General features: G+C 48.3%; 1 pseudogene; it reads right to left on the bottom strand.

Annotated features, from left to right (window-relative positions):
• Positions 1 to 9,782: 9,782 nt before the first annotated feature.
• LOC115182039 (fermitin family homolog 3-like) lies at positions 9,783 to 15,799 on the bottom strand (annotated as a pseudogene).
• Between the last annotated feature and the right edge of the window lie 229 nt (positions 15,800 to 16,028).

Here is a 16,028-nt window from a genome sequence, read left to right as displayed (position 1 = left end):
TGCTGTTAGTCCTTTTGGCGGTAGGAGGATGGAAAGGGTTGTTAAACCGACCTTTGTGGCGCTGGTAGGTTGTGCAAGTGTTTGTCACGTGCGAATTGCATCAGTATTGAAAATAAAACCCGGAAATACCAACCATATACTGTGCAGACCAGTGTATGAAAAACGGGCTAATAACACTTCCCTGGGCTATTATGGCTCAGATTACCTCCTACAAAGTCAAAATAAGTGGACAACAGGTAAAGTAAATTAAAGGGGAAGTTGATTCAACATTCTGACTGTTAATAGCTGTTCAGGAATGCTGAGTTGACATGTTAGAGACAAGTGTGTAAGTCGCCTCGCTAGTCCTCCGGCACTGGTTGACCTCCTTGTATGCATGATAAAGGCAAGAAAATCCTCAACGCTTCTCTTCTCTAAAAGAGCTAAAGGCATGACAGAACTATCCGTAATGTTTAATAGCTACACATCAAGCACTGTTGTTCATCACTAGAAAACAATATTTTCTTATATTAGCGAGTAAGTGCACAATAAACACGAATGATTCATGTATTTGAATATTTACCAGTTATGCGAGGTTTATAGCTATTTTGATGCTAGCTGGACCAATGTTAGCTAGCTAACTGGTAGCTTGCTAATACTGAATTATGACAATCTTAGCCCTTACATCTCTAAATAAACATATTTTAGATCAATTGATAAAGCCTTTATCGGGACATGTACCAAAATGTAGTTGGAAACAAATTGTTATATCTAAATCAATCATTAGCCAGCTGCTACAAAATATTCTTACCTGCTAAAAACGTAGCCTCTTTCCTTTATTGACAAAAACAAAGGGCCAAAGCCCATTACTGCCACCTACTGGTTGGAGTCTGAACAAAGTGCCTGCTTTTTACATTTCGTGCAATTTTTTTTAACCATGTATGTCAATCTATATTTTGCCAGTAAGTTTTACCACAGTAATGATTGTGCTTACGTAAGAACATTCAACATTTGCGCTTTGAATGTGCAAACTTTTCTTTAGTAGGCATGGCAGTAGGCATGCCGGGCACCATAACGTTTTAATTATTGTGGGAGCTTGCCTTGCTGTGAACCTAATGTTATGAGAGTTGAGAGAGATCCATTCCACATTGAACCGACAGAAAGAAGTGCACTGTAAATGGACAGTGGAGGAAGAGGACATGGAAGGGGGAGGTCAGGTAATCGTGAAGAGGAGTGAGAAAATAGACATTAGTCCCCATTGGGCTGTTTCATATCTTTCGTTAGCCCTTCTCTAATGAAGTGTTCAAATGCAAATCAGAACTCGGAAATGTCCGACTTGTTAACTAGTTGTAGTTAATCACGTGCCGCGTTCAAAGAATTAGCAAGTCGTACGAGTTTCCTTGTGATCGTGACATAAGACTAACTTGAGGACGTTTATTATATTCTAGCAAGTAGCAGAGTACTGGAAAGCCTCTCGTTTTGCATGTGTATATTGAGTGGTGGTGTTATAGTTAGCTGGGTGAGTTACCACCACATACTCCCACATAAAAAAATACTACATGTTTACTAGAATACTACAGTACTTAATATAGTGAACTGTAGTATACTGTAGAATACTATAGGCCTACCACAATTAACTCAATTTTGAGTTGCACCCCTTTTGCGCCCAGAACAGCCTCAATTCGTCGGGGCATAGAGTCTACAAAGTGTCAAAAGCATTCCACAGGGATGTTGGCCCATGTTGTCTCCAATGCTTCCCACAGTTGTGTCAAGTTGGCAGGATGTCCTTTGGGTGGTGGAGATATTTGATACAGTACACACAGGAAACTGTTGAACGTAAACCCTGCAGCGTTGCAGTTTTTGGCACGCTCAAACCTGTGCGCCTGGCACTTACTACCATACCCCGTTCAAAGGCACTTAAATATTGTGTCTTGTCCATTCACCCTCTGAATAGCACACATACCCAATCCATATATCAGTTTTCTCAAGGCATAAAAAGTATTCTTTATACTGTCTTAACAAGTCACATCAATAAGGGATCATAGCTTTTACCTGGATTAACCTGGTCAGTCTATTTCATGGAAAGAGCAGGTGTTCCTAATTCTTTGTCCACTCAGTGTAGGTCTGAATAATAATGCTGTCCCTCATTATCCTTAGATGGCTTCCTATTTGCGGAGGACCTTCTGGCTCATGCACAGTTCCACTCCTTCTCATTGGATGACGTGGAGAGAGTTGTGGCCACCAATGAGAAGCAGCGATTCAAGCTCTGCCTCGCCCTGAGGACGGGCAGCTGCAGATCCGAGCCAATCAGTGCACTCACTACTTTTGGCCAGAGCTCAGCACACTTAGGGTCAAGAGTTGTGCACTATAGAGAATAGGGTGCCATTTCGGACGCATCCCTAGGTGGAGCATGACGGGGTCATGAACGGGCTGAAAACTGCCAGGGCTAGTGTCAGTAGTGTCAGTCCGTCCGTCCGATCTGGACCTGAACGTGGTTCTTGACTTTGCCACTTCAGCATGCTTTTGTGGCACAGTCGATGCCACACAGGGCTACGGGCCAGAAGGTTGAGGGTTCACCAACCACCACAGACTAGCTCACTCTCCCTGCCTGTTTCATTACACTACAATCAGAGCCGGCTGCATACAATGATCAGCTAGGGGTAATCAGATTTTCCACCAAGAAGTTTCTGTGCCAATGCACCACACAACCAATAAACAAAGATGCCGACTTCAGGCACTTCAATATCATGGTATTCAGTTTCAACACCTCAGTAACTAGACAATGGAAATCTGGACAAACAGAAAATACATCCCTCCCTACCTTGTAGACTTACCCAGTATCGAAGGCTTTTCTTGACTATCTCTGAATGTCATTACACTTTTTGGTATTTTGTTACAGATGTCTCTTTCCATTAATCAATTGGCTGATGCACAGTTTGGATTGATTGATTGATTTTGTCCGGGGGAAAAAAAACATACATACACTAAGATGACCGGGATTGCACAATAAAGTTGTGGACTTATTTCCATTGTGGTCCCTATTTTTTTACATAAATACATAAACAATTACATAGAGACGAAAAATACTCAACCTCCAGATGAGTATGATGGGGTTTTAAGTACAATTCTTACAAGTTTGTTTGGCTGGTAGTTTATTCTTTAGATGTTTGTGGCTGCTGGTGAACCATGATGTGCAGGCATAATCAAGTGACACTGGACTGGTGCACTTGCCAGAGTCTTTAGGGTGTCTGTAGCTAGGTTTCCATTCAGTTGGCGAGATTTTCATGTGAATATTGTGGTAAACTGTGGGGGTTGGGTTGAGCTGCAGAGATTGACACAGAGACAGGGAGGCTTTAGTCCGCAAAAACTACTTTACTAAGACAGAAAATAAACAAAGAAAATCACTGAGGTTTGGCTCGGTCCTTCTTCTCTCCTTTCGCTTGGTGCCGGTCTCTCCCCATTCCCATGCGGTGTGCCACCGTGCTCCTTTTATTTGGCCTCCACGGCTGGTTGGCACTTTCCTCTAATTAACTCCACTTAGAGCTGTCGGGGTGCCCAGCTCCCGTACCAGCAGAGGGAGCCAATGTCGCCTCACGTACCTCCCTCTATTACCATTCCCGGGGTAGATCTCCTGGGATACCACCCCCCCTTAGCCCTGACTGGGAGGGAGGCATGCTCAGGGCTAGGTTTGCATCCCTCCTGGATAGGGCATCCGCATTGCCGTGCTGGGCCCCTGACCTGTGGATGACAGAGAATCGCTGTAAGGACAGGAACCAGCGGGTGACACGGTCATTCGTCTCCTTACCTCTTGCCATCCACACAAGGGGGCGTGGTCAGTGATCAGGGTGAACTTCCTCCCGAGGAGGTAATACTTGAGGGTATCCAGTGCCCACTTCACGGCGAGGCACTCCTTCTTGACAATGGAGTATTTCTTCTCCCTCGGGAGGAGCTTCCTGCTGACATACATGATGGGGTGCTCCTCGCCTTCCTGCTCTTGGGACAAAACGGCCCCTACCCCAGTGTCAGATGCGTCTGTCTGGACCAGGAGGTTTTTTGAGAAGTCCGGGGTGACGAGAACCGGGTGTGAACATAGCGCATCCTTCAGGGCCTGGAACGCCGCCTCTGTGTCCTCCGTCCATCGCACCGTCTGGGGTAGTCATGCCTTCGTTAAGTCTGTGAGGGGAGTAGCTATTGCGGCAAGTTAGGTACAAATCTACTGTGGTACCTGCTAACCCCAGGAATGACTTCACCTGCCTCTTGGTTTGGGGGACCGGCCATCCCCTAATGGGAGCGATTTTTTTTTCTTGGGTGTTTCACATTCCCCTCCCAATCTGATAGCCCTGGTACTCCCACATTGGCATAGCCCAGCTTGCACTTGAGGGGGTTCGCGGTCAGACCTGCATCCCTTAGCGCATCAACCACGGCTGTAACCTACCCAGATGTGACTCCCAACTGTCACTGTGCACAATTATGTCATCCAAATAAGGACGCGGTCCATGAGTCCTGAAAGGTCGCTGGTGCCCCGTGGAGCCCGAAAGGCAGAAACCCCGGTAGTGGTATAGCCCCCCGGGGTGGAGAAGGCAGTCTTCTCCCGGGAGGCCGCTGCCAGTGGCACCTGCCAGTACCCCTCTTCGTCAGGTCCAAGGTGCTGACGTATCTCGCCATCCCCAAGTGGTCAAATCAGTTCGTCCATTCGGGGCATGGGTAGGCATCAAACTTACTGACCCTCATTCAGGCCCCGGAAGTCATTACAGAAGCGGGCGGTTCCGTCCGGTAACGGAACCAGCACTATGGGGCTAGACCACTTCACTGTGTGACTCCTCCCAGTACCCCCATTTCTAGCATTGTCGTCACTTCCCGCTGGACCACCACCCTCCGGGCTTGTGGTATCCCGGTTATGGCCGTTTACCTCACTTTTTCTCCTTGCGGGTGTGGATATGATGTTCCACGAGATCCCGTGCGCCCCGGCCACTGGCTGAGAATTCTGCTGGACCAAATCTCTGAGCTCTTGTCGTTGGGGTCGGGCTGAGGTCTTCCCCCATTTGCAACTTCAACCGAGGGCAGGCCCTGCTGTGGCCGGGTCCACGTTATGCACAGCGCCTCGCTTGCGTACCATTTCTTCACTAAGTTCACATGGTAAAGCTAGAGGGGTTTTCTCCGCCCGGTTGGCGGACCTTATAATTGACGTCACCGACCTGCTCAACGATGTCGTAGGGCCCATGCCACATAACCAGGAATTTACTCTCTGTTGTAGGGATCAGCACCAAGACCTCACCTGGTTGGAACTCTCCTCGGTTGGGCCCCCCGGTTGTAGACACGCTCCTGGGCACGTTGCGCCTGGGCCATGTGCTCTCTCACTACTGGCCAAATCGCCGTCATTCTCTTCCTCATCTCCACATGTTCTACTACGCTGCGAAGGGGGGTCTGCTGTTCTTCCCAGACCTCCTTGCAAGGTCCAGCAGCCCGCGGGGGCCGACAGCCATACAGGAGCTAAAAGGGGGAGAACCCCGTGGATGCTTGGGGTACCTCGCGCACTGAAAACATCAGGTGGGGCAGCAGCTGGTCCAGTTCCTCCCGTCTCTCTCGATGACCTTCTTCAGCATCTGTTTTAGGGTCTTATTGAAGCGTTCCACCATCCCGTCCGTTTGTGGATGGTACACACTGGTCCTCACCTGTTTATTCGTAACAGATTGCAGACATCTTTCCATCCACGAGACATGAACGCGGTGCCCTGGTCCATCAGGATTTCCCGCAGAATACCCACCTGGCTAAATAAATGGAAGAGCTCCCGTGCAATACCTTTTGCTGCCACGGTGCGTAGCGGGATTGCCTCAGGATACTGGGTGGCGTAATCCACGATTACCAGGATGTATTCGTGTCCCCTCGTGGTCTTCACCAACGGACCCACCAGATCCATTGCCACCCGCTCGAATGGCACTCTATAATGGGCAAGGGAACCAAAGGTGTCAGAGTGTGCGCAACTGGTCGAAGGAAGTCAAGTGCAGGAGAGCAGAGATGAGTGAACAGGCACACTTTATTCAGGCAGAGGAAAACAGCCGGACGCAACTGCATCACAACACTCCGGCCCAAGGAAAAAAGCCATAGTGCACAAATTACACAAATAGGTACAAATAACAAAACCATGGGTTACAACAATACCCGGCGCAAAACCAGCCTGTAGCGTCACACACGTAACGAACGTTTCGATAATGTAGCCTCGGTGCTGTGATCTGGCAACTACAGCAGGTGTCATCCACGGCACGATTGACTCCGGGCCATTGGAACCTGTTTCCCGATCCGCTCCCTGGTTTTCTCCATCCCCAGGTGTGCCCCAAGCCGGTGGGTGTGGGCAAGCTGCAACACGGTCCTAACATACTGGCTGGGTATGAGTAACAAGTCTTTTGTCTCCCCATTATGCTTTACTACCTGATACAATAAATTCTGCTTGATTGCGAAGTGGGGGTAGCGCCAATCACTTACCCCAGGTAACAGTACGCCATCCACCGCAATCACCTGGCCCCTAGCGTTCTGGAGATTGGGGTTTTCCAACTGGGCCGTCCCGAACTACCCGTGAGGATTCCCTTGTCGGGAATCTGCTGCCGGAGGTCCAGCTAGCGCTGGTGTCAATGCCATCGATTCGTATAGGACCATCGGAGGGGCCATCTCGGTGTGCATCCAACAGGAGGTGACGTAACTCGCCATCCGGGTTACCCCAGAGCTGAGTGATGTGGAGAGCATGGCCTCCTCCCGGCTGGGACAGCTCAACGCACTCAAACAGCGTCTCTGATCTGGGTCCAACAGCCGCCGACGTCGTCGGTTTGGGTCACCCTCCCGCTTCACAGCCTCGGCTAGTTGGGGGTTCTGCATCCTCTTGGGGGTTCTGCATGCTCACCGTCTTCTTCATCTCGTAGGGCAGGGCCCGAAGGTATTTATCCAGACGAGCTTGTCGAGCATCGGGAGGGATGGTACTTCCGTCAGTAGCCAGCCCTTGGTCAGGTGCACCAGGTCGCTCATCTGAGCACGGGGGGAAAGGGTGGGGTCAAAGACACAGTCGTGGACCAGTTGTGCACGGCGTGCGAGATTGAACCCACTCAGTATCTCCCGTTTGAGTCCCTCATAATTCGCGGCCTGGTCAGTGTTCAATCAAAGTAGGCCTTCTGGGCCTTCCCAGAGAGGTAGGGTGCCAACAGGTTGGCCCACTTGGGCTTGGGCCATCCTTCCCTCTATGCGTCCTCTCGAAGGTGCACAAATACGACTCCACGTCATCTTCCTCCCTTAACTGAACCAGGAACTGATTCGAGTCAGACTCCTGAGCCCTCCCAAGCTTCAACTGGGCTACCTGCGCTACCAGTCTGCGGTTTTGTTGGTGCTGCTCCTCCAGTGCTTGCTCCTGGAAAGCCTGTTGCTTCTGCTGGCTGAGGATGAACTGAGCCACCAGCTCCTCCATGGTCATCGCCGCACACTCGACCCCACGGCACCCAAAGCTACTGAGTTGCCCGCATTCTCCACCATATGTGGTAAACTGTGGGGTGTTGGGTTGAGCTTGCAGAGATTGACACAAAAACTACTTTACCAAGACAGAAAATAAACAAACCAAAGAAAATCACTTGGCTCAGTCCTTCTTCTCTCCTTTCGCTTGGTGTCGGTCTCTCCCCGTTCTCCCTCGTGGTGTGCCACCGTGCTCCTTTTATTTGGCCTCCACGGCTGGTTGGCACTTTCCTCTAATTACCTCCACTTACACGGAACCCAAACCGGCTGCGCACGTGTGCCATCGTGTGCTTTCATGCATAAATGTATTTTGTACCCCTACACCAAACGCGATCATAACACGCAGGTTAAAGTATAAAAACATACTCTGAACCAATGACATTAATTTGGGGACTGGTCGAAAAGCATTAAACATGTATGGCAATTTAGCTAGTTAGCTTGCTAGCTAATTTGTCCTATTTAGCTAGCTTGATGTTGCTAGCTAATTTGTCCTGGGATATAAACATTGAGTTATTTTACCTGAAATGCACAAGATCCTCTACTTCTGACAATTAATCCACACATAAAACGGTCAACCGAATCGTTTCTAGTCATCTCTCCTCCTTCCAGGCTTTTTCATCTTTAAACTTATATGGTGATTGGCATCTACACTTTCATATTATTATCACGACAACCGGCAAAACATTATGTCTTTCAATCACCCACGTGGGTATAACCAATGAGGAGATGGCACGTGGGTACCTGCTTCTACAAACCAATGAGGAGATGGGAGAGGCAGGACTTGCAGCGCGATCTGCGTCAGAATAACGCGTGCGAGCAGTGTGGTGTGCAATAATTGAATAACAGATTCCTAAATTATTTTGCAGAGTATTAGAGTTGTCTGTGTCGGGGTGCCCAAAAACACTACCCTCCCGTGTCCCTCCCACAAAACACACTACCCCTCCCAAAAGAAAAAAAGAAAAGGTTGGCAACCCTCCCGTGTTTTGGACCACCCCTCACCCCAGTCCGATCTGTCCCTTAGCACTGTGAAATTATTTGTTGCCCAAATAAGGAGGGATTTCTGGGAAGGCTTAATAGCCTACTCCAAGCTTTACAAGCATGCTCAATGAATGATTTCTTAAAGTGCTTTTAGTCCTGGAATATGCTTAATCTGGGTCTGGGAAACTTGCCATAGAGCCTCTCATAGATGGGCTTCCTTTGATGTCTGAATCCTCCCTTTGCTCCAGGCATGAGGAGAGACTGTGACCTGGCCATATTCCCTGACGTCCCCAAAGCCTTGTCTGATAACTTAAAGTATCAGAGTGCTGTCATTGTCTAAATGCATAAGTATTTTTCTTTATGTGTTTGTTTTTTGTGCAGAGGGTATCCAGTTCTTCTGGCTGGAGAATGGAGTATTGCTTACACATGGGGATACTGAGGGGGAAACTACTTCCCCGCCCTAAAACTAAAACCCACACGTGAGTACCTCGCACATGACACACACTCACGAAGGGGAGGTGGGAGATGGGATGGATAGAGGGGAGATGGGATGGATAGAGGGGAGATGGGATGGATAGAGAGGCAAGTGAATATTTACAAATGATAGAAATCATCTGTTTCAGCGAGTATTCTGCCACTGGAGTAGGTGAAGGGGCTTATCTGCACTTCGGAGGTAAAAGACATGGCTGAATTTGTCATCAGACAGCTGTCGATTTCCAGTTCTGTCTAGACTGTTTCCATGGAAACCGATACTGTTCGGAACCAGAACCCGAAGACTGAATGAAGACTATGATTCTGAAAACACCCTCAACAACAACAGCTCTATTACCATACAGGCCACAGTACAGGCACAGAGACTGACGGGTGTTCCTGATAACACTGTCACATGACTGGAAGACACAAAAGGATGCTATCTATCAGATGGGAAGCAGAAGGCACAAGCTGTGGTTTTGTCAACGGACAGTCTCAACTGTTCCACAGAGATAGGAAAACACACACACACACTCCGCATGCCTTCCTGTGGCTTCCTGTGCATTTAGCAACATTTCAGGAAACTGCCACCATACTCGAGGACATTCAACCATCAAGCCAAATGCCTCATCTGGACAATAAAACAACTCAACTTTTTATGTATGTCAATAAACATATTTAATTCTGGATTTCAGAATTGACAATTCATTACATTGTTAATCATTTTCTATAACTTTCTATTCATGGGTCACCTCTTCCTTGATTTATTGAATTGTCAACTGCATGTCTGTTAGGATCCCAACGTGGACTGGTTGTCATTTCTCTTCAAGGCTGCTTGCAGCAGCACCCTAAAACACTCAAACACTGTCCACTGGTGCATCTGCTGTATGTATGTATGTATAGATTGCTCCTTGGGCTATAGCTGCTGTATATTACTGGGTGAGGGTGTCACAGAGCCTCGTGGCCCCCCGTCAGCTTGTGGAAGAGATCTTCGTTGAGTGTGTCACTCTGCTCGCGGTTGCGTGTCGACATGAAGATGTAGCCTCCAATGAACTCATGGACGATCTTACAGTCAGCCGTCACACAACTGAACGCTATGTTCACGTTCCCATCGACTCTATGGCCATCTGAGGGTTAGTAAAACACACACACACACGCACACACGCACACACAACACACACACACGACGAGCAAAGCTAAATGACCAGGAAAAAGGGATACAGAGTTCAGTGTGTATTTGGCGATGCAGTTTACTAAAGGAGATTCTGTGCAGAAAAATGTGAACATTTTGATTGTTTGATTGACGGGTCAGATCACCTGTCGTATGTCCCAGTTGACGTTCCACTGCCTCATGTTGTTGTAGCGCCAGGTCTTGACCACTTCTCCCCACCCCCAGGTCGATACGGATCAGACGGTTGGGGGCGATGCCAGCACCTCGTCCTTCCTGCTGCCCTTAACCTGAACGGGTCAGAGACCATCCATTAGACTCAACTTTACCACAACTTATCCTTAGACCAGCCACTAGACTCAACTTCACCACAACTTATCCTTAGACCAGCTACTAGACTCAACTTTACCACAACTTATCCTTAGACCAGCTACTAGACTCAACTTCACCACAACTTATCCTTAGACCAGCCACTAGACTCAACTTTACCACAACAACTTATCCTTAGACCAGCTACTAGACTCAACTTCACCACAACTTATCCTTAGACCAGCTACTAGACTCAACTTTACCACAACAACTTATCCTTAGACCAGCCACTAGACTCAACTTCACCACAACTTATCCTTAGACCAGCTACTAGACTCAACTTCACCACAACTTATCCTTAGACCAGCCACTAGACTCAACTTTACCACACAACTTATCCTTAGACCAGCTACTAGACTCAACTTCACCACAACTTATCCTTAGTCCAGCTACTAGACTCAACTTTACCACAACTTATCCTTAGACCAGCTACTAGACTCAACTTCACCACAACTTATCCTTAGACCAGCCACTAGACTCAACTTTACCACAACAACTTATCCTTAGACCAGCCACTAGACTCAACTTCACAACTTATCCTTAGACCAGCTACTAGACTCAACTTTACAACAACAACTTATCCTTAGACCAGCCACTAGACTCAACTTCACCACACAACAACTTATCCTTAGCCAGCCATTAGACGCTCACTAATCTTTGGTGATAGACTGTTAATAACATAAATGTAAATTGTGGTAACTGCCCAGCTAGTGCACTCAAGATTTGTTTCTAGGTACTGAGAATAGCCTTGCTGTGAAACGTGTGATACACTGGGTTGCCAGATCCTCCTTACCTCACCACCACCAAGGAGATACCAAAGTCAGGCAGGGCCTGTCAGATCCTCCTTACCTCACCACCACCAAGGAGATACCAAAGTCAAGCAGGGCCTGTCAGATCCTCCTTACCTCACCACCACCAAGGAGATACCAAAGTCAAGCAGGGCCTGTTCAGATCCTCCTTACCTCACCACCACCAAGGAGATACCAAAGTCAAGCAGGGCCTGTCAGATCCTCCTTACCTCACCACCACCAAGGAGATACCAAAGTCAAGCAGGGCCTGTCAGATCCTCCTTACCTCACCACCACCAAGGAGATACCAAAGTCAGGCAGGGCCTGTCAGATCCTCCTTACCTCACCACCACCAAGGAGATACCAAAGTCAAGCAGGGCCTGTCAGATCCTCCTTACATCACCACCACCAAGGAGATACCAAAGTCAGGCAGGGCCTGTCAGATCCTCCTTACTCACCACCACCAAGGAGGATACCAAAGTCAAGCAGGGCCTGTCAGATCCTCCTTACCTCACCACCACCAAGGCGATACCAAAGTCAGGCAGGGCCTGCCAGATCCTCCTTACCTCACCACCACCAAGGAGATACCAAAGTCAAGCAGGGCCTGTCAGATCCTCCTTACCTCACCACCACCAAGGAGATACCAAAGTCAAGCAGGGCCTGTCAGATCCTCCTTACCTCACCACCACCAAGGAGATACCAAAGTCAAGCAGGGCCTGTCACACCACCACCAAGGAGATACCAAAGTCAAGCAGGGCCTGTCAGATCCTCCTTACCTCACCACCACCAAGGAGATACCAAAGTCAAGCAGGGCCTGTCAGATCCTCCTTACCTCACCACCACCAAGGAGATACCAAAGTCAGCAGGGCCTGTCAGATCCTCCTTACCTCACCACCACCAAGGAGATACCAAAGTCAAGCAGGGGCCTGCCAGATCCTCCTTACCCTCACCACCACAAGGAGATACCAAAGTCAAGCAGGGCCTGCCAGATCCTCCTACCTCACCACACAAGGAGATACCAAGTCAAGCAGGGCCTGTCACCACCACCACCAGGAGATACCAAAGTCAAGCAGGGCCTGTCAGATCCTCCTTACCTCACCACCACCAAGGAGATACCAAAGTCCAAGCAGGGCCTGTCAGATCCTCCTTACCTCACCACCACCAAGGAGATACCAAAGTCAAGCAGGGCCTGTCAGATCCTCCTTACCTCACCACCACCAAGGAGATACCAAAGTCAAGCAGGGCCTGTCAGATCCTCCTTACCTCACCACCACCAAGGAGATACCAAAGTCAGGCAGGGCCTGTCAGATCCTCCTTACCTCACCACCACCAAGGAGATACCAAAGTCAGGCAGGGCCTGTCAGATCCTCCTTACCTCACCACCACCAAGGAGATACCAAAGTCAAGCAGGGCCTGCCAGATCCTCCTTACCTCACCACCACCAAGGAGATACCAAAGTCAGGCAGGGCCTGCCAGATCCTCCTTACCTCACCACCACCAAGGAGATAACAAAGTCAAGCAGGGCCTGTCAGATCCTCCTTACCTCACCACCACCAAGGAGATACCAAAGTCAGGCAGGGCCTGTCAGATCCTCCTTACCTCACCACCACCAAGGAGATACCAAAGTCAGGCAGGGCCTGCCAGATCTGGAGGAAGCGGAGGAGGGCGTCGGTCAGGGAGAGCTGAGCCACGTTCTGATATGCCTCCAGGATACGAGGGGTCAACTGGGCATGGTCAGAGAGAGAGAGAGGGTCATGGTTATATTATGTGGGGTTAGAAGGAGATAAAATGGTCTCTAAAGTGACTCAACTGTGTTGGATAACTGCCAAAATAAAGCACACACTTGAGTAAATGAGGGTTCTGGCAGCTCTGTTGTGGAGTGTCATTTTCCTGGCATGGGTTAGGTTCTCTCATCCCCTTAGCTTAGAGGGTCAGGTAAACGCCAATACATACACAGCCATTCTGAGTGATCACCTTCAACCTATGGTAAATCATTTCTATTCAGGATGACAATACCCCCATCCTCAGGGCACGAGTGGTCAAAGGATGGTTTGATGAGCATGAAAATGATGTAAACCATACGCCATGGCTGTCCCAGTCATCAGATCTCAACCCAATTGAGCACTTAGGGGAGATTCTGGAGCGGCGCCTGAGACAGCGTTTTCCACCACCATCAACACAACACTAAATTATGACATTTCTGGTGGAAGAATGGTGTCACATCCCTCCAATAGAGTTCCAGACACTTGAAGAATCTATGCCAAGGTGCATTGAAGCTGTTCTGGCTCAACGCCCCATTAAGACCCTTCATGTTGGTGTTTCCTTCATTTTGGCAGTTACCTGTATATCATGATGTAGTTCATCAGGATTTATCATTAGGTACATGAGAGGGTGTTTCAGGTTGATGATGAGGATGTGCATCTCTACTTGGTACCTGTTTGGCCTTGTACTTCTTGCTGTAGCGTGGAGAGACCAGGCTGTGTGTGTTGATGCTCATGCTGTCATCGGTGTGTGTGTTGGGGTTGGTCTGCTGCATGGCCAGGAAGGATCGGATGCTCTGGACCTCGCTCTGGAATAAGCTGTCTGCCAGACTCTTCCCTTTAGAGGCCAGACGACATGCTGCCATCCAACTGGAATACTGCTCCTCCTGGGAGGGAGGGAGGGAAAGAGAAAGAGAAAGAGAGAGAGAGAGAGAGAGAGAGACTACAGTTATGGGCAAGATCTTGGACCTTATCGTGGATCTTATCTACACTTTCAACAAATATTGTAAGAAATGTAGTACTCGTATCTGGCAGTGTGTGTGTGTGTGTGTGTGTGTGTGTGTGTGTGTGTGTGTGTGTGTGTGTGTGTTTGTGTGTGTGTGTGTAACCCACATTTTCACAGCGCAGATAGACCTCGTTCATGCCCTCTGGAGCTGGAATCAGAAGTTTGATGCAGAACTTTCGTCCAGCAACGTTCACATCTGGAGCGGCCTCACAGCCTGAAAGGTGAAAGGTTATTGTACTGTGTGTATAAGGCCATTGTACTGTTAGTATAAGCAGGTGAAAGAGACTAAAGACAATTGATCTAAGGGAGAACCTCAATTGCATTTCCTTGATTCCTTCTCCTCTGACCTTCTCATCCAATGGGTTTTGAGAAAGAGGCCAGGAGACAGGATGAAAGAAATCAAGGAAATGTAATTGAGATTCTCCCTCAGTGTCTGCTTCATACCTTTGAGGTTGATCTGTTGAATGGGTTCTCCCATGCTCTCCTCTTTGCTCTTATAGTAGGAGATGGAGGCATCCTTAAACTTGAACCAGTACTGCTTGTATCCCTTCAGAGTCAACCTCTTGGGCCTGAAACAGAAGTACACTGTTATTACTGCTTCACGTGCTGTGGGAATGAGTTTGTGGGTGGGTGTGTGCAAGTGCTGATAATGCATGTTTGTGTGTGTACGATTTTGTGTGTTCCAGTCTAAAAATAGTGCAGGGAAATGAGGAATCAGACATTTTTTCACACAAATGTCGGATCTTACCGGAATAACTTCAAATAATCATTCAGCTCTGGGGCGGTCAGGTTCTCCTGTGTGGAAGCCAAAGCAACATGCAAATTATTCCTTGTTTGACATCTGCTTTTCAAATAGGCATGGGAAATAATTCTGGCATCTGTGTCGATAAAAAAACATGTTATAATTGAATTCTACTTCATTTAACCTTTTACTGCAGGGGGCTAAATCAGAGTCATACAGACAGTTTCTTGGTAGTAACAAATCTACTTTGAAACTAAAGTATACACCTCACACACAAGGTTATGGTCTTCAAAAAAAGAAGACACCTGTACCATGTCAGATATTTGATTTTTCATCCCAATATTACACTTTATAAACATCACAGAAGATAGAAACATAACCAATCTGTTTGACTTAGAAACACCAGAGGGGATTTGGTCATTTGACTGCAGGAAAGGGCTACGCTACTTTATTTATAATCCAAATACATAACTGAAATACACATCATATTTTTACTTCACAATACAATATATTGTGGGAAATAAAGAGTCACAATGTTCTGACCAGCATGTCTTGAGGGCTGCTGTCTGCCCCGTCCAGCTTGACCTCCAGACACTGTAGGGCTGAGTCCAGGTCATCCATGGCCGGACTGGAGGTCATCGTCTGGGGCTCCGACAGGGACAGCTTGTTGATGTGGTACTGGTGGGGGGGGGGTGAAGATGACAAGAGAGAGGTAGTCATACTTACAGCACATTAGAAATAGGACAACACGGGCCAGTTACATGTTAGTATGTGATTGTGAACATGTTATATCTGGTTTAAAATGACAGCAGCTCATTTTGACAGTTGATGCTCTCTTTTGGTGAATGCTTGATGGGGTTCAGGTATTAGCATGAAGGCACATGTCTAGGAAGTATCCATTCTGTGTACCTGTATAGCTCCAAACAGCAGCATCTCCTCCTCAGTACAGTCTATGTCCTCCAGTAGGATGGCCCAGCGAGCCTGCTCATACATCTGGGTCAGACGCACCACATCATACTGAGAGAGAGGGGGGGGGGCAGAGAGAGAGAGAGAGGTGAGAGGGTAGAGAGAGAGAGAGGTGAGGGGGTAGAGAGAGGGGGGGTGAGGGGGCAGAGAGAGAGAGAGAGAGAGGTGAGGGGGTAGAGAGAGGGGGGGGGAGGGGGCAGAGTAGGAGAGCAGCGATAGAAGGGAGAGAGATTGAGGGGGCAGAAGATGTTGAGGGGGTCAGGCGAGAGAGATAGAGAGGAGAGAGAGGAGAGAGAATAGAGGGTGAGAGAGATAG

This window comes from Salmo trutta, unplaced genomic scaffold, assembly GCF_901001165.1.
Source record: "Salmo trutta unplaced genomic scaffold, fSalTru1.1, whole genome shotgun sequence".
NCBI classification, from domain to species: domain Eukaryota; kingdom Metazoa; phylum Chordata; class Actinopteri; order Salmoniformes; family Salmonidae; genus Salmo; species Salmo trutta.
Note: the sequence above shows the minus strand (reverse complement) of the source record. Positions and strands in the feature narration are given on the sequence as shown.